Genomic DNA, 25,009 nt, shown 5'->3' on the forward strand with positions numbered 1-25,009 from the left:
GAATCTACAAGTTGAATGAAATGATATTCTGTTGAGCTGTAATTTCCTTCTTCCGTCGGGGGGGGGGGGGGGGGGGGGGAGGCAGCTACTCATCATATGGGACATGCTTTAATACACTCATCTCAATAGATATTAACCGCCAGGCGATTGCAGAGGCAATGAAACATTCGGGCCATTCATTTCAGATGAAGACAGGAGATTTCTCCACTTGGTTCCACAAATGTTTACCCATGAAATTGCAATGAGATGAAATGTGACAGATCAGCAGCGGCTGAAAGCGGTTTTCTGTCAAAAAGCTAACGTTGCGAAAAGACCTTTAGATTGATTATGACAACTTTGGTTCTCTGCCGTTTAGAGTCAAGCTGCCACTGCCGAGTGTTGGAGCCATTCATTACTTTTCATTTCCATCTCTTTATGATTTCTCATATCTTAATTTTCCTATAAAATCATTCCTGCCGGGTTTAATTGGCTTGATCTCTGCCACGTGAATATGACACGTACATATTATGACACTGAAGTCCCTTTAAGGCTGTGAATTTATGCGTCGTACCCTCAACATCCTTCACAAGTGACAATAAACCTGCGCTTGTAGACTTAACACCCGCCTGCATTGTTTCTGTGCCATTAAAAGCTTCACCTGACACTCTGAGGGAACTCGAGGTAAATGAGGCAATCGCTCAGAATTACTGTTTACGACTCTGAATTTCAGCCAAGGTAAATCAAACATCTCATGGTGATGGAAAAGTCCAAGCACAGCAAACTGGGATGAGTGAAGCTCGGGGGAGGCGACCTCTGCCGCGCCTCATAATGAGACTTTAGCCCAGTTCTTCCAACGCCTGGCCTGCTTCCTACATCCTGTCCTGCTGCTGTTTGTCTCATACAACCTTGGTACCACCAGTTCTGGGACGTGTAAAGTCTGGAACCGGGACAGAACACATTTTTTGGGGGCATTCTGAAACCTCCGGTTTATTATATAAAAGGAGAGGGGATTGTTTTGGTTTTTTTGTTATTTTCAGTCCTGCCTTGAAGCTGAATCTCTTTAGGGTTTAGTTTTTGTCAATACCAGCGAAATCTCCTTCTCTGTTATTGCCGTTGGAAGATTGACCTGAATTGTGAATCCCGGGCTTAATCCCTCCTACGTTTACTATATGAGGGGCTGCATTTCCTGAGCCGGCCAGGAACAGACCGGCCTGGAAGCTAAACAGTGTGGATTGAGCCGTGTTCTAAAGACGACTGTACCCCTTTCATGTCTTCATTACAGATTAGTTTTATGGGCAAATTATACTGTTTTAATGAGAACTGACTGCTGCAAAATAACTGATTTAATGACATTTAAGTAAACAAACATTGTAAAGCCTAATGACACATTGAAGTCGCAATAAAGCGTTGATAGAAGAGGGTATAAATAAAGTTGGATGTTGGTTAATAAGTCTTGTAAGAGCAGTCCTGAGAATATAGTTGTTTGTCTATAGAGACAAAACCACAACATGTGATCTTTACATCTTGTGAATGTGAATTTCTCTCGGAGATCATTAAAGTATTTATCTATCTATCTATCTTAAAGGACATTTTGTGAGAGAACTGTGGTTGTCTGTCTATCTATCTATCTATCTATCTATCTATCTATCTATCTATCTATCTATCTATCTATCTATCTATCTATCTATCTATCTGTCTATCTATCTAAATGTTTACTAATTCCACCATTGTTTTCATAAATGCAACCCATTAAATGGAGGGGGGTTTGGGGGGGGTGGGGGGCACCAGTATAATTTTAGTAATAAGGGAAAAACACACAAACAAAATGAATGAAATGTCCAATAGACAAAGTACGTGCTAGTAGTAGTGTGTTCTGAAAGGCTTATTGGTCAAGCGAAGACAACACGACATAGAGAAATATATATATATCACTTTTCTTATGTGTTTCTTAAGGGATCAAAGATTATACTGTACGTGTGAATGGACGCAAAAATGTGTGAGTGTCCACAACAAGATGATTGTGATCATACACTGCTTTTATTCATTATTTATAATAGAAATAAAAGCAAGAACACAAAAATGTGTATGAGGGTTCAGTAAGTAAGTGTTAAGTTAGATACATATGGTTTTTGTACATTCCTTTTTAAATTCTATGGCTATTTGTTACAAATAATTCTGTATGTCTGAACTCGGTCTGAGTCCGTGTTTTTTTTAATTATTATTATTTGACATGCAGCTATGGTAGGACCTTCATTTCATAAGAAAACAAACATCATCCTTGCCTACCAATTGTAAACGCCACTTTGATAAGGGGGGGGGAAAAAGGACGTGAAAAACCATCCCTTTTCCCTTCACTGGTCTTCTACTTTTTTCCCCCAGTAAATTGGTGACCATTTTGACCACGAAGCTGAAACGAGGAAAGTTGCTCATTTGCACAAAGTGAGCTCACATCAATAGCCTGGTGCCACATGAGAGTTTCAGTGAAAACCAGACAGTTGCTTTGTCTCAAGCAAAACTTTATCCAGAGTAAAACACATCAATATATTGTTGAGTTTTACCATTTTGTTTATTTATTTATTTATTTTCCATTTCAAGCTGCAAACACAAAAAGAAGATTACAAACAAACAAGTCCAATAAAAGAGACAAACATGTAATGTTGGGTTGGTTGCAGATGGGCATGTCGGACACAGAGTGGTAGTTTTATGTCCTTGTTCACACGTCAATGGTGGGCGGAGCCACTGAGAAGGCAACTTTTTGAAAACCATCCATGGAAACATAGGAAAATGTGACTTTTTGCTGCTACTGCGCCAAATATTTCTTCTACGCATGATTGAGTAAATAACAATAAGTAGAGAACCTTAAAAATGCCGCCCCGGCTTTGATGTGTGGATGGACAAGATGCTGAAAACGATGATGTTATCGCCAGTGTCTTCTCAGTTTTGGGGTTAATTTTGCGCCGGAGTTACAGCGCCACCTATTGGCCTGACATGTGTACAACGTAGTGTTTGAGTTATCTTCATGGTGTCGTGTGGGCGTGGACATTTCCTGAATCGATGTCGTGTAGACGGGAAACGTTTTAAGAACGACAGTTTTGACTCGTGTGGAAACGGCCGTAAGAGCAATGCAACCGTTCCGCGTACACCCATTGTTAATGCTGATAACATATTGTTCTCTGTGCGCGAACAGCAGCACCAACTCGTGGTCCCACATGCTAACTTGATCGTTCTCAACGTTTCCATGGAAACAGACATTATTTTCAATGCATTGCAAACTTTTCTGAAATGAAAATGCAAAAACTATATGTTTTGACTTGATTTGACTTGACTTGACTTGACACACACACACGATTTTATGTGTGCGTATATATATATATATACATATATATATATATATATATATATATATATATATATATATATATATATATATATATATATATATATATATATATATATGCGTGAAATGAGCATCTTTTTTCTTCATCTCACATAAATTCATGGGGGGTCTTGGTTCCTAATTCACTGATGCAATTACTGCACATCCTCGCTGTTGTTTATCAGATGCGGTGAAGAAGTGAGTGCTCAGAGCTGCTGGGTTGCTCTGTCAGTCATTAGCCTGTAATTTATGCTTTCACACTCTCAGGGCCCGACGCTCAAAGCAATGGCACTGGCATATGTGCAAAAGTATTTTTTTTTTTTCTTCCACTCTGTCGACGGCTGTACATTGACTGATAAACAGAGACGCTGACAAATTGACTGCTGCTTCACGCCCACCGCAGGTGTTCGAACAAAAAATAGAAAGGTTCCCATTGGAGTGGAGGTGTGAATTAAACCATGCTTCAGCATGAAACCTGATACATTTTTTTTTTTTTTTTTTTGAAGTTTAGGGTAACGGTGGAGGTTTTGGAGAAAAAGACCGTCACACAGAGTTTGGAGGTGCGTTTATGATCGATAGCTCGAACACACGCAAAAGGAGTTTCAAGTTATTCCCGGTGTGCCGTCAGAAACAGACGCTGGAGATGCATCTTTCACACATTCAAACACTTCAAGCTGAGCACAAACTCCTCAATAATGTCAGATCAGCTGTAAGGGCTTCTAAAAGATTCATATTGATCAAGAAAACAAAGTTATTCAGTTTACTGAACTTATGAAACAACACAGATAGAACTTTAGGTCAGGAATGCAACTTTACACTTGACTCTCTCATCACATCTGAAGTCTGTTTTAGCGAACCTTGTGTGCATGTTATCTTTGCAAATAAGCCTTTTTTTTCCCAGGCGCCTTCATTCTGAAGTGTTATTGACGAGGAGAAATGCTGAAAGTATAGGAGGGAAGGTCAAGGTCGACCTGAGACGTCTTGTTTAAAAGTGTTTTTTCTTTGTATTTGAATTCTTCGAAGGCCAAATTCACCACACCGAGAACAAACTTCCGGCGCAGAAGCCGCATTTTTCTGTCTCTTGATGTGGCCCGAGGCCGCGCTACTTCTCCTCATCTTCATCTTCATCTTCATCTTCATCTTCATCTTCATCTTCATCCTCATCACTGAGCTGTTTTAAACACTCAGACTCTAAAGGGTCCCAAATCCAAACTCATTAATGCTCAAAGCAAACTACTCTGTGCCGGAGCGCCTGCAACCTGATGTTGTGTGTTTGAGATTATGGGAATAAGGACTCAGCCCTGTTTGTTTGGTAATCTGTCTGCGTGAGGATTTCAGCAACGATCTCCACCACTTTCCATCGGTTGGCATGTAGCCTCAGGAGGTTGCTGCCAGCTCGGCTCCAGGCGGGGGTGAGAGGTGGCACATGCACACCTACGGAGGCGGTAAGCAGCAGCCTGAACGACGCAGAATCTCATCCTTCAATAGGAGAGGGACCTTTCTTGCCTCTCCTCTGGGAAGCGGCCCACCTCCTCAGTCCTATTGATTGCAGTTGAGGGCACAAGGCCCTGCGGTGTCTGTCGCTGCATCAATACTTCCACTGAGAGAAAAATTATTTGAACTTATATGTGTGTGCGAATCCACACAGATTATCACTCCAATTGTTTTTTTTTTTCTTCTAATCTGTACACTTAATCTTCAGATCATAATCCGAAATCTTGTGTATGAGCTCATGTGTTCGTACTAACTGCGGAGGATTATCTTCCTGATGAGAGAAATCTGGCCTCTTTTCTAATGATTTATTCATAACTGGAACGATAATGAACAAAAAGTCTTGTTTGTCGTGTCATTGAGGCTTTAATACAGTCTGGAGAATAGACCACCCTGAAGGAAGTACGTCTCATTTTACATGTTCCTGCATTGTCACTCACATTATTGTGTTTTATATCGACTTCAACACTGTTTCCATTGTTGAAACAATTCAGCTGTTGTTGCTGCTGCTGCTGCTCCACTCGGCCTGGGAAAACACTTGATAAATGTTGTCTGAGGCTGCAGAGGAAGTTTTCCCAAGTCTAAAAAAACAACAAGAAAAACCCCAAAAAAGACCCTGAAGATGTCATCAATTCAACCAGGCACTTTATTAGCCTCCCTTGTGTGAGCTAATGTGATCTATTATTTATCACCAGAGGGATGGTGGGTGTTTTTAGGTGTGGCACAGTGTGCGACGCTCAAAGTGATTACATACTTGGATTTCTTTCCTTCACCTTTTCAGACATGTTCATATATGTGTTATATGTGTGTCTATAACTATGCCTGTCTGGATATGTGGGTCTATATACATGGATATGGATTATATTATGGATTATATTTATTCTATTCTATTCTATTCTATATATATATATAATAACAATAATGATTATTATTACATTATTGTATGCTTTTTTCTTTAAATCAAAACCACCTACGATTAAAGTATGACATATTGTTCTTTTAAGATGTCATAGCAGTTTATGTACAATATTTTGGATTTTCATGCTGAAATCACATGAAACCAAACAAAAGAAATCTTGATATTTTGCAGTGTAGGTGCGACTGAATATGGAAGATGTATCCATTGTTTTCCAACATTATGAAATGAATCAGTACGCTCAGTGTTCAACCTTTGGCTTTTCTTTGTGCAACTGAATGTGATTTATTATTGAGGCCAGAATGTGTGTTGATGATGAAAGTGTTCCTAAGATTGTGTTCATGCTTTTCACAGACACAAGATGTATACAGAAACATATAGTTCACTGTCCCTTGTGTAATCCATTGTGATCTATTATTGAAGCTATTGATGGGGGGGGGGCTGCTCTAATAGACCACATCTAGTTTCTGCACCATACCTGGAAGTATTCCTCTCTTTATTGTGTCTTGTATTTATTTATGATTGTATTGGTTCCTACTTGAAACGTGCATGCGATCAAATCAGGAACTAATAACTAATACAACTAAAATGCTCCAGTTTGGAGAAGCAAAGGAAGAACATGACAACTCCCAAACCCACAAATAATAAACAAGTTGTATCTTCACTGTGCCGCCTTGATATTATTTAGATGTTTTGAAGGAGCCCAACAGCTTTTCCCAATGGGAATCTGTGCGTCTCTACGAACAAAGAAAAGTGTGTTAGCCACGGATGTAAATCTGAACTCGTGATGTTTATTGGAGATTTCTAATGTTTCATTCTCACTTTGAACATATATGAGAGGTCTTAACACTATACAACACAGTCCAGTATCTCACAGTACCCCGACCACTTCCTTTATAGAGATGTTTGGCTCCTCTGACAACAAAGGATAAAGATATATACAGTAAGTTTTAAGGAAATGAAATTTATAGCATTGAAGGAGAATGCACAGACGATCTTGAAAACATGCTTTCTGAGTGTAAATGCAGTTTTGTTTTTGTTTTTATGTTTTTATGTTTTCTATGCTGACAAAGTTTGTGTTCCGTCCCGGAGAAGCACTGAACTGAAATAACCTCATTTCATCAGTTTTATAGTAATCATTTCTGCGAACGTAACATTTAATCGTAATAATAGAGAGAGCACAGTGAACGCAGCTACAAAATCCTCGCAAGATACCTGAGAACGAAAAGTAATCATAATAAAACACATAAAGACACAAAAGAAAAGAGGAACATCAGCGGGATCAGCTGCTTTTCTTGTAAATGCTGCATCTGTATTTCCCAAAGGCTTCGATCCTTCAGCGTTATTTAACCTTATCAATCCTCCGTGCATTTCTCAGTGTCTAAATATCAAGAGATGCTCAACTTTGAACATGACGAGTCTGAAAAGCAAAGAGTCGTTATCTCTCAGCTTCTTTTCTTTTCAAACTCCCACCTTTTGCAGCATGGCTGCAAAAGGTGACTAGAAAAAGGAGGAGCTTCTTCTCCGGTCCGAAACACGCCGGAGCTTGCAAAACACCATCATGTGAAAATGTAATCCTACACTCTTCTTTGTGCTCTCATCTGATAAAGAGGTGATATTTAACAGCTAAATGGCCCCTCCAGACATCTTTCAGAACAGAATAGATGTTTTTTAATGTATTTTTTTCTTATATTCTTACCGAGGAAAAGCTCTTTGCTTTTTTCACTTAAACTTTTCTAAATTTACACTGAATGAAAAGTGTGAATAATTTCAATTTTGGACATTAAGTTTCTCCTCTGAGGAAGTCTTTCACGTCCATGAAGAGTCCATTTTGAGTGTCTTTAGTGTTACAAAATTAGGAACTAAACTGAGATTTTAAAATAAATCTCTGCTATTTTTATGTGAAAAGGGAACACAGTCTTGTCAAACATATAGCGTACAAACAGAGGATTCAGTCCCGTCCACCTGATGATCTCATAAACAGTGGAACCTCGAACTAGATCATTTAAGCCCCATTTACAATGTTTCAAATTTTTTTTTTTTTTATCAGAAAAGGTGGAAATGCTGAAAGGTGCTGTTGGTTGTTTTTATAATTAAACCACACACATACGCAGAGAAAACTATGCTATAAACATGAACAAATGAGCAAATAGCATCGTTGCGAAGAAGGCGCCGGGGTTATGATGTCGAGATGTGGGGTGATGACATCATCGTTATCAGCCGAGCCGGCGTTATTCAAATTTCTCTCTTTCCACTGGCAAAGCAGTTTTGTTAACAAGCCGTTGTTCAGGCTCATAAGACGCCGCGCCGTCTGCAGGAACCGACAAAAACGATGCGGTTGCATGAAAAAGCGGTGTCTTGTGGGCGGGGCCTCAACTATCAAACCACCAAGTCCCGGGAGAATACGGCCCGGGAGTCCTGACACTCCGGATTGTGTGTTGTTGTCCTTGTACTGAGCATGTGCACAGAGCACTGTTGTCGTGTAAACTGATCCTCAAAATCCAGCAAAACCTTTGTCTTTTGCACTTTTCAGCGCTTCGCCCTCCTCGGTGCTGGTGAAGCAGCAGCCACGTGAGCAAACATGCACGCTGAGATCTGGTGCTCTGGAGAGAGTCTGGAGAGAAACACTGCAGACAGACAGGATTAAGCATGAAGTCAAGTCTTTTGTTGTCTTTTTTATTAGAGAAAATTCAAAGAGAAAATACAATCCTCAAGGGGGGAAAATGTGTTTTCGGACGTTTCACTGAATAGTGCAGAAGGAGACGTTGTTAATTATGGAACTGAAATTTCTTTAAAAAAAAAACCCACCCTCCTTGTTCAGGTTTTGTGAAAACACATTCAAATAAATGAGGACTTTCTCATCATGTAATTGTATGTAATTTGTTGTTATTTGCAGGCTGAAATTTACCACTTGAGAGCCAACTGAGGCCCTGAAGTAAAATGAGTTTGACAACACTGAGTTAAACAATGAGATGTCGTTCCTTTCAACCAGTAAACAAACTCAGTATTGATCCTCTGTGACCCTGGTGGCTTAGTGTGACGAACAGCAGCGGGAGACGAGTGGCAAGTCATGTTCTCATAGCAATCGGCGAACATGAGCCTTCAACATGTGGACTGAAGATAGGAGCTTTAAACTGTCCAGTTTTTAAAAATAAAGATTATAATTTATCTTTATCAGGCAACGAAACGAATAATTACAAAGGCTTGATCTCAAGACAACACATCCATTTTGAAGGTCACTTACTTGAGCACAGAGCAAATTATAGCAAGGTTGATCATCGGAACAGACGAGAGAAAAAACATTAATTCCAGAAGGAAATTTGTTTACAGCGTTCCTCCACATGGAATAAATAGAAAAGAAAGTTAAATATCGAATAATACCGTCTGAAATTAAAAAAAGTATTAATATATAGAAGCTTAGCGGTGTCTTGTATAAACACAGAAAGGATGAAATTAACAAGCAGCAATGCTGTTTCATGGAACTGCATCATAACTGACTGATCCTCCACGCCGAGCTCGAAAGAGATTTCTTTGAAAAACGCCGCCTCGGCTTTGACGTGTCGGTGGACAAGATGCACATTTGCTGAGAACAGTGGCATCGACCCACCTCGTGACCGACAACAACAATGGCGGACGACGTGCTCCAGGTCGGGCTGGACAAGCCGCTGATGCTACTTGCTTTAATAAGATGATCTGTTGGATTTGGCGATTTCTAAATTTTTACCATGCTCAGTGTCATTTTTTGGGGCGTATTTGTAGTGCAGCATTACAGCGCCACCTGTAGGACTGGCATATGTACTACATCATTTTGAGTAGCAGTAGCTTGGACACTTGTTTGTGTGGACAGGAAACTATGAGGGCTTGTGAGGCGAGAAAGCTGGTATTTGTTTGTAATTATTATTATCATTATTATTATTGAGCCAATGTGTGAGGAACATCTACTTTCTGTCTACTCAGACGGCCTGGGGGACAGAATTGTTCATTGGCACTAAAGCTGGGCTAAATACAGCTCTTTCTGCAGCAGACCACCCAAACAATTTGATTATGTGGGTCTGAAAACAGAAGAGAAAGAAAAACCAGGGGGCAGCCTGTGGGGGTCTGAGGTCAGTTCCCAGGTTGAGCAGCACGTTTCCAGGCTCGAGCTCCACTGCTCCACACAATGAGCTCCTAATGAAGCGGTGTCATGCTGCTGGGGGCCTCTTCTCTGCCGGGGCCCTTGTTCCAGAGGCTAATGGGCGGGGGCCTGTTTTTATTGTTTAAATCCTCCCTGGTCCCTGCTGTGATGCGTGCTGCAGGAGTATAGGCTGGGGGGGGGGGGGGGGGGGGGGGGGGGGGGGCGCACGCGCGCGCACACACACACACACACACACACACACGCGCGCGCACACACATCATTTCCACTGGAGGTTGGCACAGAGACGCAGCGCCACGGCCGCTCCGCTCCGCTCCGCGTCTCGCCGCGTCGCAACGCCCCGCGCACAAACTTCTCTAGACCACGAGAGGCGGATCGCTGCTCGTCCCAGATAGAGTGGATCTAAATTCGCGATTCCTTTTTCTTTCTTCGCCGTTCACCCCCCCTCTCCTCCTCCTCCTCCTCCTCCTCCTCCTCCTCCTCCTCTTCCTCCTCCTCCGGTTTCGTGTTACAAAGCCCGGGGAGGGAGAGTTGCGCGGAGAGCCAGTTCGTACAAACTGAATGACAGGATCATTTGGCTCCATTTGCCTTCTAGTCCCTACATTATTATTTTAAAAAATATTTCTGGACGCAGGAAAAGAAAAAAAAAAAAAACCCAGAGGGGAGGAATCCATTCCGACTGCGATGAGGATGTGGAATAATTTCTAACTCCGATCCAAGAGGAAAGAAAGGCGAGATAACGGAGAAAGAGGAGCGAGGCTGGGGGAGGATAGTGGCTCGAGACGGGGAGGAGAGCGCACGACGCGTCGCCGCCGCTGATCACCATCCGCCTCACAATAAGGTAAGTTTATTTATCAGAACGCTGTTTTTGCAGGGTCCAAAGTGAAAACGCACAAAGCGGAGGCTCCGGATCGGGAGCGTCCGGATCTCCAACTGTTGCCATGAAGCCCTCCTTCGTCTGATCCACGGACGCATTAGAGACACACGCATTATTTCAGGTGTTGTTGGTTGCCAGAGCTCGACTCAATGTGGTGCAACTTTATCTTTTTTTATTTATTTATTATTATTTCCCCTTCTCCTTGCTCTCCGAGCAGAGGAACCACAGCGCACTGCGGGCTGGAGCACTTGGATGAGGATCAACTCCTCGTTTCTAATGTGCATCTACTGTAATGTGCTGCTCCTCAGTCCCTGGAGCTTGACCATCGTCTACATATCGTCTACGTTTCCCCTGCTCCTGCTGCAATCAGCCAGAACAACCAACTTCTGATAGTTTACTGCGTGATAAATAAACTTCCAGGCAGCTTCTCTTCAACAAAACAGTAGAAACTTACTTTGTGGCTCCTGTGGTTTCCACCACAGCTGCAGACTTTTTTTTTAAATGCAGATGCACGTATTTCACAGCTCCAACTGAAAGCATATTGCAAGTTTTTCTAAAGCAAACTGATCCTTAAATTGCCGCCTGTTTCCATTCCTTTTCCTCAGCTGGCACTCAGAAATGAAGCTCTTATGGTGACAATAATCCACTCACTTCACACACGCTGGAGTGGAGAGATATTGTTCTGTGTGGTGCTTTCCCTCCTTATTCCCCCTCCAGTTTCTTTCTTTTTTTTGCCTTTAATGAAGTAAGTATTAGCTTCACTTGACTGATTATTGTAATTACTGAGGAGGAGGGGGAGGAGGGGGAGGAGGAGGAGGAGGAGGGGGGTGGATGTGGGGGCAGGCGTCCACTCTGGACACCAAGGGGGTTTTGTGTGGAAAGGTGGTTGTTTTAGGAGGTGGAGGAGGAGTTTCTTTTCCTTCTTTTTCCTTTTTTTTCTTTACAAGCTGGATGGTGCCACTGCCAGTTAACTAACAGACAGTCCAGCATAGGAGGGGATATATATATATATATATATGTATATGTATATGTATATATTTATATAATTCTATATTCTATATGACTCTCCTACACGAAAACAGTGACGTGTTGTGGGAGCAGACATGTTGCCATATGGGACAGGATTTACAGGAGCATCATTGCGCAAGGATGTACTTTCTGCCGTGATATTTGTGTAATTGCCTCATAAAATTTGTGCTGGGATTTTCTTTCTCACAAGGTCGGTGGGTGGGTAGTTTGTAGGCTGTTGCACTTTTTGTGTGTGCTTCTGAGTGCCACCGTGTGATTTAAAAAGACGTATGAAAGTAACACACTCCTGGATGTCAGCACGACGACATTTGCGGTCGCGAGGGGGAAAGATGGTGCGAGAGGATAATCCCGGCAAAATTCACTTTAGTCACCTTTTAATTTGTGAAATCGAGATCAGACTTTTAAAAATACGCGTAATCCTCCGTATATAAGTACACCGAGTAGATTATGCAGGTTATAAGGAGATATCTTTGAAAACCAATTTGGCTGTTTGAAGGATTCCGCCTGAGATCTGCATTAGTCCCAGTCTGGGGACAAATAAAATCTTGAAAACCCAGTTTTATCCAGAGTCGGAGCTACACACACACACACACACACACACACACACACACACACACACACACACACACACACACACACACACACACACACACACACACACACGCTGCTGCAGCCCTCTGGCCCCAGATGTTAATGCCTCCATTGAGTGAGGCACAGGACTCCTGCCGACTCCATCTCTTTATTGTCAATGGACAATGGGCTCAACATCCTGACAGCCAACCTCCTTCCCATCTTCCTCTTCACACACACACACACACACGCACACGCACACACACGAAAACAATTAAATGGCACACAGTCATGCACACGTGTGAAGAAGCATGCTTGGTTTGTTGGGTAGGCATGTTGCAGTGTCACAGCTTCATCTTTCTGTTCTTCTTCTTCTTAGATCCTTTTTGTGGAGTTTTTAAGTGACGAGCTCAACAGATGTGGGTTTTCGGGAAAAACTTTCATCTCTTATTTACTGCGCTTGTTTGTGTATTTATGTGCAGCCGTCATGTCCCCTCTGGGCGTTGTGTCGTACATGTGTTTCTAAAGTGCTGTCCAAGCTGCTCCTCTGCCAGGCTGCAATTGATTGTGATTCTTCCAACAGACGAATCTTACTGATGGGTTAATACTTCGTCATGCACACTGTCAGAAAAATGAGCAACTCTTTGCGTCTTTCTCAAGCACAAGATGACAAAAGATGGCTTTCGATGGCAAACTGAATCTTTCCTTTGGAAGCAAAAAGGTGCATATTTTGAGTATTTTAAGAGTTTATAAGAGTAGTCATACATTACAGTTGAGTCACCTGCCAACCTCCGTGCTTGGCTCTAATTCCCCATCTATGTGAAGTGCATGCATCTGGCTGTGTGTGTGTGTGAGTGTGTGTGTGTGTGTGTGTGTGTGTGTGTGTGTACGTGCATGTTGGAGACTGCATGTTGTGACACCTGAGGGTCAACATTGCGTCACGGCCTTTAGCTCGTCGCTGCACCAGATGTCTGCCGTCTGCTCGCAGCGCGCCTGTTTGTGTGGCTTTAATTGTCGTCTCAGTGTCACATGCATCACGTCAGTGCGACAGACACCGCGGCCCACATGGCGAGCAGCTGAATGCACAGCAAAGTCCCGTGATAACGGGATCATTGACGATTATGTAACTCGGCAGCTTCACGTACAGGAGCACACACATATACGCGCGCCGTCGCACCGTGTCGGTGCTCGCTGTGGCTGTGTGTGTGTGTGTGTGTGTGTGTGTGTGTGTGTGTGTGTGTGTGTGTGTGTGTGTGTGTTTGGCTCTGAATCTGCTAACGATAATGTATTTCAGAAGGTGGGAGAAGTTTTTTTTTTTTATCTCCTTTGCTGTGCAACTGTTGATCCGCCAGCTTCCCACAGGAGGCACTTTTTCAAAAATCCTTTTCATCCCACCTCCGACTTAATTCTTTATGCCATTGTTTTTTGTTTTTTGTTTCAAATCTCTTTCAGACGCTGATCTAGTTTTATTTTTTGCTTGTTTCAAACTGGTCGGTGTTTCCTGCTGCGCTGAGAGAAGTTCACATTTTGAGCTTCGCCCTGTGTGTTTCTGACGCTGCACTAACAGAATCGCAGTGGTTCTGTTTCTTTATATCCTGTGTGTGTGTGTGTGTGTGTGTGTGTGTGTGTGTGTGTGTGTGTGTGTGTGTGTGTGTGATGAACAGAGATATGGTTCATTGGAGGCCAGATGTAAGGTCTGTGGAGGTGAGGCAGATGGTGTGTGTGTGTGTGTGTGTGTGTGTGTGTGTGTGTGTGTGTGTGTGTGTGTGTGTGTGTGTGTGTGTGTGTGTGTGTGTGTGTGTGTGTGTGTGTGTGCGCGTGTGCGTGTGCATGTGCATGTGTAACACTGGGCAGACTAATGTTTAGAGCAGAACGATAGAAAGAGGCTTGTTTACAAGAAGGTGGTGGCGACAGGATGTGATGCAAACATGATGCCAGGGGTGTCAAACATCAGGCCGGCGGCCCACAAGAGGCTCCAATTTGGCCAAACCACCAGGCAAATTGCATAAATTTCAAAGAATACATTTTTTTAAACAAATTTCCTACGAGCAGTTGACGCAACAGAACGCTGAGACCCTGCGTTCAATGCAAGCAAACTAACATTTCAGCCTCAAAGCCGCGCTGTCAGGGTGAGTTTGTAAAAACAACCATAATGCAACAGCTATAAGAAAAGTTTTTTGGTCATTTCACTGTATTTTGCACCAGAAGGTTTTCTTAAAATTGGCTTTATGTTGAGATTGGATTCATTTTCTGCACTTATTGTTTGTTTTCTTGAATATCGACATGTTCATTCCGTATCCTCAGCACTGTAACAAAGAAAAACTTTAAAATGAGTTTGACAGCCGTGATTGAGAGTTTTTTCCCCCCCAGTTATTATGCTTCTGCTTTACCGGTCACCAACGTTTAAATTGAGATGTATGTTTCTTCTGAACTGAAATGAGTTTGACACCCCCGCGTGACGCCTTTGTCCCTTTGCTTTATGTAAACCTGCATCACGACTTGTTCGTCATCAGTCAGCAGTACAGAGGGAAACGCGTATCAATGTGACGTCACACTCCCAAACACCAGCACACAAGCATTAAGCGTTAAACATTAGCATGCTATTAGCATGCAAACCGTGAGAGGGGAGCTGATGTCAATCAGTGCAATCAAAGTTTGTTCAAACTAATGCGCACAGTCTCGTTTTACTTCATTTTCCCTTTCCTGTGATTCGCTCATGATTTCTTTTCACCCCTCCGTTGAGGATTCAGGCTTCCTTTTTTTCTTTTTTCTTTTTCTGGGTTAGTTTATTGACCTTCTTCTCTTTCCACCATCTGCTGTTTTGACAATAAGTTTTATCCCCGCCAGTAGAACAGCACCATCTACGTCTTGTGTGCTCTAAAGCAACTTTCTCTGCACTGTAAATCAATCCAGGAGGAAAAGTGCATTTCTCCGAGGAGGTCACTGTCCTGCAGCGTGAGGAAAACACACATTATTGGAGGACAGACTGAGAGCCGCTATTCAATCCTGAAGTGCCTCCATGATGGGAGGATAGTGAGTGACAGCTTGAACGAGGTACAAATCCTGAATTGATGTCTTATTAGCTGAAGTAACTCGTGATGGTTACTTATCAGCCCGAATAGAAGTGACACCTGGAAATGTCTTCCTCATTTCCATAGATTAAAATACGCATCTGCAAAGTTGTCTTAATGCACTTTGCTTATTTTTGCACTTACACAAACAGTCAGAGGACCGAGAATGTGATTTCTTTTTCTTTTTTTTTTTTTTTTTCAAAGAAAATTATTCCAAACAGAATTAGTATGCAGTGTGAAAGTAGGTCGCAGCTTTCCACTCGCAGATCGTTCCTGCTCTGCGGTTCTTCATGGTGGCGCACTTGATGTGAAATTTGTGAAACGCGTTCGCCGGCGTGTTGCGCCTCTTCAGAAATCAGAAACAAGCCGTCACCACTCACTGGAAGACGAGTGTTGGTTCAGCTAAGTTTCTCTCTTCTTAAAAGTTGATGCCTTGGTAATTTATTGATGAAATGCTCCGGATGGCACTATTTATGTGACGTACAGCACAAAGCGGGAGCGTACACGCGCCACCGCACAACCTCCAGCCCCGGCTCGCCAGCTCTCAGGCCTGCTGAGAAGTTTCTGTCAAACAGCGAGGATGGATCCAGAGGGTTTTGGCAGCAGCTGTGATTGCAGTTGTTCCGAGACCAGAAGCTTTTTGCTCCTCGGCAACTCAGCCTTCCCTTTCAGCTTTCCGTCTCTTCTCTTTTCCCCTCTCATCCACTCACACACACACACACACACACACACACACACACACACACACACACACACACACACACACACACACACACACACACACACACACACACACACACACACACACACACACACACACACACACACACACACACACACGCATATTTTTTCCCCCCCTTCCTCTCCTCTTCGCTCGCTCACTCGTTTCGGCTCACTTCGGGCAGTGTAATGAGGTCATTTTTTTTTTTTTTTTTGCATTGCCAAAGTGTAAGCACTTACCACTTATACAGCTCAACTTTAATTGAACAGACAAGTGCATATTCAGTCTATTGTGAACACAAAAAAAAAACCATGCTCGTATTGAAGAGAGCATTAGAATCCTTTTTGCTGGATGTGATTGTGGTGCCAGTTGCCCGGACGCCTTTGGAGCCCTCGTTATGGATGTTTCTGTCTTTCTCTCAGAATCAATTTGACTAAATTAGATTAGGATTTATTGACATTAACGCTAAAAATTCACAATATTACAAAATAAGGCACTTCTCTCAAAACAGGCTACAAAGCCATAATAAACACTTTTCCCAGTATGACTGATGCAGCCCCCCCCCCCGCACCCCCACCACCACCCGCCCCGCCGTTGTTTCAATCAATAAATTAATAAATAAGCCCTGAGGGATGAAAAGTGTTTCCAGGAAAGGCAGACCGGTGGAAAATCCAATATGGAGCATACTGACGATCCTGGAGGCCAATATAGTGGAGCCAGTATGCGCCCAATCTTTTTCAATCTTGAAATGTGGAAGTTGCGTTTATCAAAGCTTCTCACTCTGACCTGCAATTTCCCTCCTGTCGAGCTGATCAATGCAATTTTTAGAATGTCAGAACGCGGAGGCGAGAGGCGTCGGCCCAAATCTAATTACTGTTGTCTGCAACAAATGAACGAACAGATGGAGAGTAATCCGCACCAAGCCGCCATGACACAAAGATTGGAGCTTTTTCTTCAGGCACAACAAACTCCATCTCCCTATACGAGTCGAGCTGTGAGGAAGATGTGAGCTGGAGCTGACCGGGGCGGCTGGGGTCCTCTACTTTATTTATGAGCAGTAGAAAGACCTGACCTGCTTGTTTGTTACCGACTGACCACTATTGGCCATCTGCTGCCTCGCTCTCCTCCCTCCCTCGCTCTGTCTCTCCACTCCGCTCTGCTATCCGTGCATGCATCTGTCCATCCGTCAATAACCCAGGTTCTGTCCAAGTTTTTATGTAAAACAGGACCGAGTGGCAAGGTTAAATGGATTTTATGTTTACTTGTGGTAGATCAGGATCTAAGTAAAAACAATGTCGGAAAAGTGAGCGTGTCAATAAATATTAACATGAGGGAGGTTTAAGCAGCTTAGCAGGAAAACTGAGAATTTCATTGAACACACCCTCTTTTATTGTGCATTAAACATGCAGCTGGGCCGTTTAATGAAACATTGTAAACTGATGAGCTGCAGCTTGTTAGTGTTCAGGCAGTTGACATTTTAAATCAAGTCAGTTCTTCACGAAAGCTAAAGTTCAGCAAAATGATGAGCGACTGCACAGTGGATTGCGCGCCCATCACATGGCCAGAACACACACGCACACGCACACGCACACGCACACGCACATGCTTTGAGGCCCTGTTTACACCACGGTTTTAAGTGAAAACCGACAAAAATGAGTTGTGTTTTGCATCTCTCTTTACACAAAGCTTCTAGAAAATGGCTCACGAGGTGGAACTTGTAGAAAACGCTCCGGCTGCGACTCTGGAAATGGGGGGAAAAACACGGTTTCCATGTGAAAGGACTTTGTTTTCGAAACGTTACCGCGTCAACTTTTCACTGTGGTTTCACTTGCAGCCCTTGCTGTGAGTTTTCATGTTGTCCCTGGGCTCCCACAATTAAAAAAAACAAAACATGTCATTAACAGAATACTGTGTTGTTCAAGCCATGACGACCTCAGGAGCTTGTGTTTTTGGTTGGCACGGTTACCGTATGCAGGTTACGGCAGAGGTGGTTCTTTGATCCCAACGTTTTCATCATGAAGATGAAGACACCAAGCAAGTGTTTTCTGATCGATTGTATACTTTCGAACACGTGTGCGTGTGTGTGTGTGTGTGTGTGTGTGTGTGTGTGCGTGTGTGCGTGCGTGTGTGTTGCCTGCGACCCCCAGAGTTTGATAAAGCAGTGAGCAAGAAAGACGAGTGGAGGGATGATTGTTTCTTTTCACATTTTCAATTTACGTACGTCTGTCAAAGATAGGATCAGGGGAAGGAATCAGTGCTGTTCTCTGGACACATCTCCCCTATTTGCTGCTGCTCCTTGACTTTGTCCCGGCTGTGACTGAAATGATAAAACTGGATTTGGGAGAAATAGTAGTGAACTTGTCCAGGGGAAAGAAAAAAAAAACATGTAAAAACCCTTGACGGTGCGCCAACTGTGTTTCGGGGTCACTGTGTAAGGTATTTAGTATGTTTTTCTGAAGCCCCCGCCGCGTCTGTCCGTCGACTGCTTGTTGTTTTGTTTGTTCCGACTCAGCAGATGTTTTCTGGCTCAGTTGTCCGAGCTGAGCTCTGTGCACAGGGGACTGCAGGAATTGTTCTCTCACCTTTTTTTTTTTTTGTTATTGCGGTTTTGGTGACACGTCCGTGGCGTTTGGACCCCGTGTGAATATGGAGGTTCCCATTGTTTACTGTTAGTCGAAACATTGCCGCGTGTTTACTTTGCATAGAGAGTGCCCATGCATATTCAGCTCTTTTTTTTTCTCCCCTGCTGTTTTTATTCAATATTTCCTGGATAGAGTATGTAAATGTGTTCAGGCGAGCAACATGAGATAACAGTTGAAATCTACTGACTTATCCACTGGAAAACTATGATTGTGTGCTCGTATGTGTGGACCTGAATAATGATGCAGATGCTGCACAGTTGGGGGGGGGGGGGGGGGGGGGGGGTGTGTGAAGGAAAAGTAGGCCCCCTTCCCTCCACTTCCCTGTGCTAACCAGAGCATGGAGGTTTGTTTTTATGACAGCCTTTTTTTGGCATTGTTCTGGTCCGATAGAGCTCACCCTCCCTACCGTGGGACCGGCCGTTAGTGGGCAGGAAGTGCCGGGAGAGCAACAAGGGCGCATACACACACACACACACACACACACACACACACACACACACACACACACACACACACACACACACACACACACACTGTACTGCAGGCTCCAGCACACACAGCCCCTCCCGAGCAATCGCCCCGCACTCGCGCATAAAGTTTTGAAAGGACAATAAAAAAGTTGCCCTGCGGCTCGCCGGCTGGTAAGCTGCAGCTTATCCAGGAAGGAGCTGCAGCCGGGCTAATGGCCTCTCTCCAGGGTAGGCACTACAGAGGGGCCCGTACGGGCTTATCAGCAGCGGGAGGGCCCCTACATGGCTGCACTCTGAGATCTCCGCTGAGCTGCTGTGTGGGAGAAGCTTAGCTTCGGTAGCTGTCAGAAGGCTGAGAGCAGCCCTGCTCATTTCCCGCTGTGTTTATCTTAGCCTGTAGGAAAATCAAAGTTAGTCATTAGCCGCTGTTAGATGAAAATATAGATGTTTACCCAAAGTAGCACCTCTAACAAGAAATTCCAAGTGTGTATTCCTAATGGCAAGTCAGCCTGTCAAGTCTTCCTGGGAAAGCAGAATGTAATTGTTGAAATAATCAGCGATTGAGCAGCGTGGCTTTTACTTTGTGAAGTATGACAAGGCATTTGCGATGGGCAACGCGTGCTATACTGTTGGAATACCCCCACGGCTGAGGTGTATTTCTTTCCCTTAATTGGAAATGTCTCGGTAAGGAGCCAGCGTGATTTAGAGGAAAAATAACGAAATGTGCAATGAAGAGTAGCGAGATGTCTTGCCCCCTGACTGACTAATCAGATCCCGGAAAGACGTCTCCAGCATGATCTGAGCTCATGAATCAGTGCTCCTGCCCTTCATCTGTACTGCTGCTCACAGCAGAGAGGGAGCCCGTCATTGCCCCCGTATGAAAGATTTGTTAAACAAAACCTCTTTTTTCACCTTGACTGAAAAGTAAATACAGTCTGTATTGTATCATGTCTGCATTTCTTAATTCCGCTGTTTGTTTTTGCTGACGATGCCGCCTTCCCACCTACTCATCTCCGTTGTATATTGCCTGACTGACGAGATCCCGCAGACAGAAAGACCAGTCCCTCATCGTACATCGAGATCAGACTGACATGAAGCAACATATTTACATGACACTGATGTGGACAGCACAGTGCTTTGAGTCACGCTTTCTATTTAGACTTGATGGCATCTGGAGCTGATTCAGGGCCCCGTTTACGCAAAAACGGTGCTCAGAACCACTGAAAACACAACTTTTTTAAAACGCTCTGACTCCATATCCATGTAGACGGGAGGGAAACACCTTTTCTGAAATGCTGCTACTGCACATGCTCACCATGGCCGCACTAAATAGTTCTGCTCATTTGCGAGTCGGTGGACAGTAACAACAATGGCGGCCTCCAGAGTTGCCTACTTGTGGCTCAGCATGAAAACGACATCGTTTTCAGACGTTTCTGCCTTTATCATGGAAACCGACATTGTTTTCAAAACATTGCATGTACACTGCATGGTGGTGCAGTGGTTATGAAAAGTGCTTACATGTTCTTCCTGTATATATATAGTTGTGCTTTCTTAAGGTTCCTTCCACTACCCGACTTCAAAACAGTGCGACAGGTCATTTGCGCCTTCGTCTCGGCGTCGGCGAGTCTTCAGCTGCCCGCGACACGAACTCGGTTCAGCAGTTAGAAGTTGGATTGATGGATGGCTGAAACACTCTGCATAATAACTACACTTAAAAACACATTTGGTTTCGGCGTCATTAGCGGGACACGTCCTCGCTGTCTGGGGGCAGGAGAGAAGAGCTGAGTCTTTAGTGAATTCGAGAACTAATATTTTATACTTGCAGATTTTTTTCATCATTGAAATGTAGCTCGGGGGGTTAATAACACAATTTTCTGTGATGTGACGACCTCAGGACACTGATTTATTACTGCTTTACACAGATTTTAATCAAGAAGACTGAGATATTGTAATCCACATAAGGCTCATTTTAACATCTTGAATTTAGGATTTGGTTTTATTCCCTCAACATTCATCCGTATATCTTCTTTACAGCTGCGGGAGAAGGCAGGGTACATTGTGGACAGGTTAAACACAGACAAACAGACACTCACTCCCACCAATGGTGATTTCAAACCAGGAAACGAAAAGCTCTCCATACACACAAAATGGATGAAAATGCTGAAAATAGTGCCACAGAAATATCCCAAATATAAAGTTGAAACACAATTATGGATATGCAAGAGAAGAACGACAAAGGAGAACTTCTGCTTTAAGTCTCACTGAATTGTAAAAGCAAGAATTTACAAGAGAAGGAAAAGCTGTGTTGCTATAAGACACTAAGTCAGGGGTGTCAAACTCATTGTGCTTCAGGAGCTGCTTAAAGCCCAGTTTCATCTTGAGTGGGACACACCAGTAAAGTGCTGCCATGAAAACCTCTAAACTTTATGTTTTCCTTGATGTGACTCAGACGATTACAACCGAAAATGACTCACAATGTCAATATAAAGTTACTTTTGATGAAACCTTCTGGTGCAAAATACAATGAAATGTCTAGGAAACTTTACAAACTCACCCTGGCTGGACGGCTTTGAGGCTAAATTACAGTTTGGAAGCTTTCATGGCAGCATCATCGATATCTCAGCTCGGGTCTCAGTGTTGTGTTGTGTCCGCTACTCTTAAGAAATCTCTGTTTTCTCAGAAGTTTTGCTCGGCGTTTTTGGAGGATTGGAGCCGGCTTTGGCCCACAGGCCTTATGTTTGACACCTCATGCGCAAAGTAGCTCCTGGGGCACAAACACAACCCTGTGATCTGCCATTGCGGTGTCGTTTGGCAGGGTTACAGCCTGCAGGTGAAGGGAGAGGTCACCGTTTCAGCATTTCTTTGTGTTTTCGCCCTGAATACGAAAGCGCTGAGCGGGCATTTTCAGATTCACCCACCCTTCAAAGAATGAGCAGTTTCACTCCCAGAGCGATGGCTTTGTGTTTCATGGAATGGCTTTCAGAAGGACACCCGGACACACCGACACCCAACCGGAGACCCTGAGATTGCCCATGCATGCAAGGGGTGAACATGCAGCCTCCGCGGAGACAAGCTGAGCCTCTTATAATCGGTGGTTCACACCTGATTGGCCTAATTGACCTCAGATGCAGCACGGGTACGAGTTTCGGCTTGAGTGCAGCTGCATCAGCGGCTGCAGCTATAATAGTGTTGTTGTTGAGGCGTGGGTCTGTCTGGTGTTCTGCAGTGCGCCTGGAAGAGCGAGACAGGGTCTGCATTTGCCCCCTCACCCACCCTTATCCTGCCGCAGACTCACCTCTGACCCCCCCCCCCCACCCCCCCACCCCACTCCCGTCTCCTGCTGCTCCTTTACCAGTTCACTGCTCCTCGCATGCATGAAGGGATGGAAAGAGACAGAAAAAGAAAGGAAAGTACTCAGTGGGAGGAGGCCACAATATTATGACAGGTGGGAGATAAAAGAGGAGAGGGGACAAAGCTTGGGCAGAGTACAAGAGCTGGCATGAGCAGAGCAAAAAATAGAGAAGTGTATAGAGGTTGCCAGGCCTGGCCCACTCCTAAAGAGAAGAGAGAGATAGAGATTGGAAAGCAGGAGAGAGGCCGGCTCGCCCAGACAACAGCCCTGAGAATCCAAGATAAGAGGCGAGCAGCAGTCAACAATTACACCATCAATTTCCAGCCTGGCTCTCACCTTCTTTTCTTACTCCGCCTTTCAGTCTTGCTCGTCTTTTGCCCCGTGGTTCTTATTCTTTTTCTCTTTTCACCCCTTTAGCCCAGGACACTATTTTGACTCAGGCCTTGCCCTTATATGCAGCTTTGGTTCCCGTGTGTGTCCGTTATTAGTATATTAGTAGATAATGAACAGAACCGTTGACCAGATATCATTGTAACAAACTAATTTAACACACCCTCACATTATGAATGGAGAGTGTATGTGGCTGAGTTGTAAGTCACATTTTCTTCACTAAAAAGAAACATGTTCCTCTGAAATGTCATGTTTTCACAGGTAAAGGTTCTTTTGTCCTTTTTTAGATGATCAAATGTGTAAAACGACGGCTCGGCAGAACAATAGTAGTGGGGATAAACCAAAAAAATGCATATAAGGTCAGTTTTCAACAATATTCCCTTCGTGTTTTCCCTCAAGTGTTTTCTGTCTCTTCCCACCGCGAGGATACGTCCCACTTGTCTCTCGTAGGCTTTTCATCAGGACGGTACACATCCAATAAAGACAAACCTGAAACAATCTATTCTCATTGTTGTGTCACTGTTGCTCGGGGATCTGTATGCTTATTCCGCAACTTGCATGTGTTTGGAAACAGAAAGACGAAAAATATGGGCCGCCAGGTACATTTTCTTTGCTAAATTCACACTTTCATGTGCTCACATAATGTCTCTCTCTCTCTCTCTCTCTCTCTCTCTCTCTCGCTCTCTCGCGCTCTCTCGCTCTCTCGCGCTCTCTCTCTCTCTCTCTCTCTCTCTCTCTCTCTCTCTCGCTCTCACACACACACACACACGCACACACATAAAGTTGTGGCATATGGAACAGTTTATCTCCACGTGTTTTTCCTCTCCTTCCTTTTTTCCATACCTATTAGGCAAAATCTTTTTTGGGAGCACCAGGGAGGGAAATCAAACTCTTATTATGATTTGACTTTTTGCCTGAGGTTAGACCAGATGCGCGCACACACACACACACACACACACACACACACACACACACACACACACACACACACACACACACACACACACACACACACACACACACACACACACACACACCTTTCTGATTCTCGGAGTTTAAAAATCAATAATGTCTCTTTAAAATAGCGTGGAACTAATGTGGAGAGAAATCGAGGGAATCACAGCAGGAGGCTGATGAACAAATTTAAATTGCTGATAGATAGATAGATAGATAGATAGATAGATAGATAGATAGATAGATAGATAGGGAGATAGATAGATAGATAGATAGATAGCGCTTCCTCTTTAAAATTCACTGGCCATTCATTCTCCATCCATCCTTCCATTTATCTCTCCATCCATCCCGTCCGCTTATATCTGCGGCTGAGTGGCTCTGATTTGTGCACCAGGATTAAATTCCTCAAATTTGTCTTTCACTCCCTGTGGGAAAAGACTGTGCTTTTTAATTAATTGATTTTAAAATGAAGTTAGCTGCTGCGCCCTGATGTGTGTGTGTGTGTGTGTGTGTGTGTGTGTGTGTGTGTGTGTGTGTGTGTGTGTGTGTGTGTGTGTGTGTGTGTGTGTGTGTGTGTGTGTGTGTGTGTGTGTGTGTGTGTGTCAGATTGTGGCCCTGATGCGTTGCTGGGTAGGAGATGTTGTTTGATTCTGCTTGATTGTGGTTATTTATTGTTGGAAAAGATGTTGATATTTGTGATATTTGTTCTGAACCACAAAGTGGCAAAACCACAACTAGGACTGGCAGTTGTGAAGAGGCCATTTGGTTTTGCTGTGGATTTTTTTTTCTCAGGAGGACATTATTTTTCCTGGTCTGCTTATTTAATGCTTAAACTAAACATACATATTAATCTGATTTTTCCTCAAATTCAATATGTGTAAACCTGTCACTGCCACGCTAAACGAGACTGTAAACAAACACCTTCTCAAGTGGATAAAGTGGACTTTAATCTCTATTCTGGTTTGAGGAAGTTAATTTGTACTTCTTAAGGTTTCTGCATCAGCTTTACAGTAAAACCCACCGTCACGTTTTTGTGTGT

The 25,009-nt window shown here is 43.6% G+C and overlaps 1 protein-coding gene across 2 annotated transcripts in view; it reads left to right on the forward strand.

The window, feature by feature from the left end:
* Positions 1–10,442: 10,442 nt before the first annotated feature.
* sema4c (sema domain, immunoglobulin domain (Ig), transmembrane domain (TM) and short cytoplasmic domain, (semaphorin) 4C) overlaps positions 10,443–25,009 on the forward strand; it is a 111,217-nt gene continuing 96,650 nt past the window's right edge. For both annotated transcript variants that reach the window (XM_080498785.1, XM_080498786.1), the window contains exon 1: positions 10,443–10,735. The gene's annotated coding sequence lies outside the window, so the exon portion shown is untranslated. The remainder of the gene's footprint in view (positions 10,736–25,009) is intronic.

Source organism: Blennius ocellaris (genome assembly GCF_963422515.1).
Source record: "Blennius ocellaris genome assembly, chromosome: 7".
Lineage (NCBI taxonomy): Eukaryota > Metazoa > Chordata > Actinopteri > Blenniiformes > Blenniidae > Blennius > Blennius ocellaris.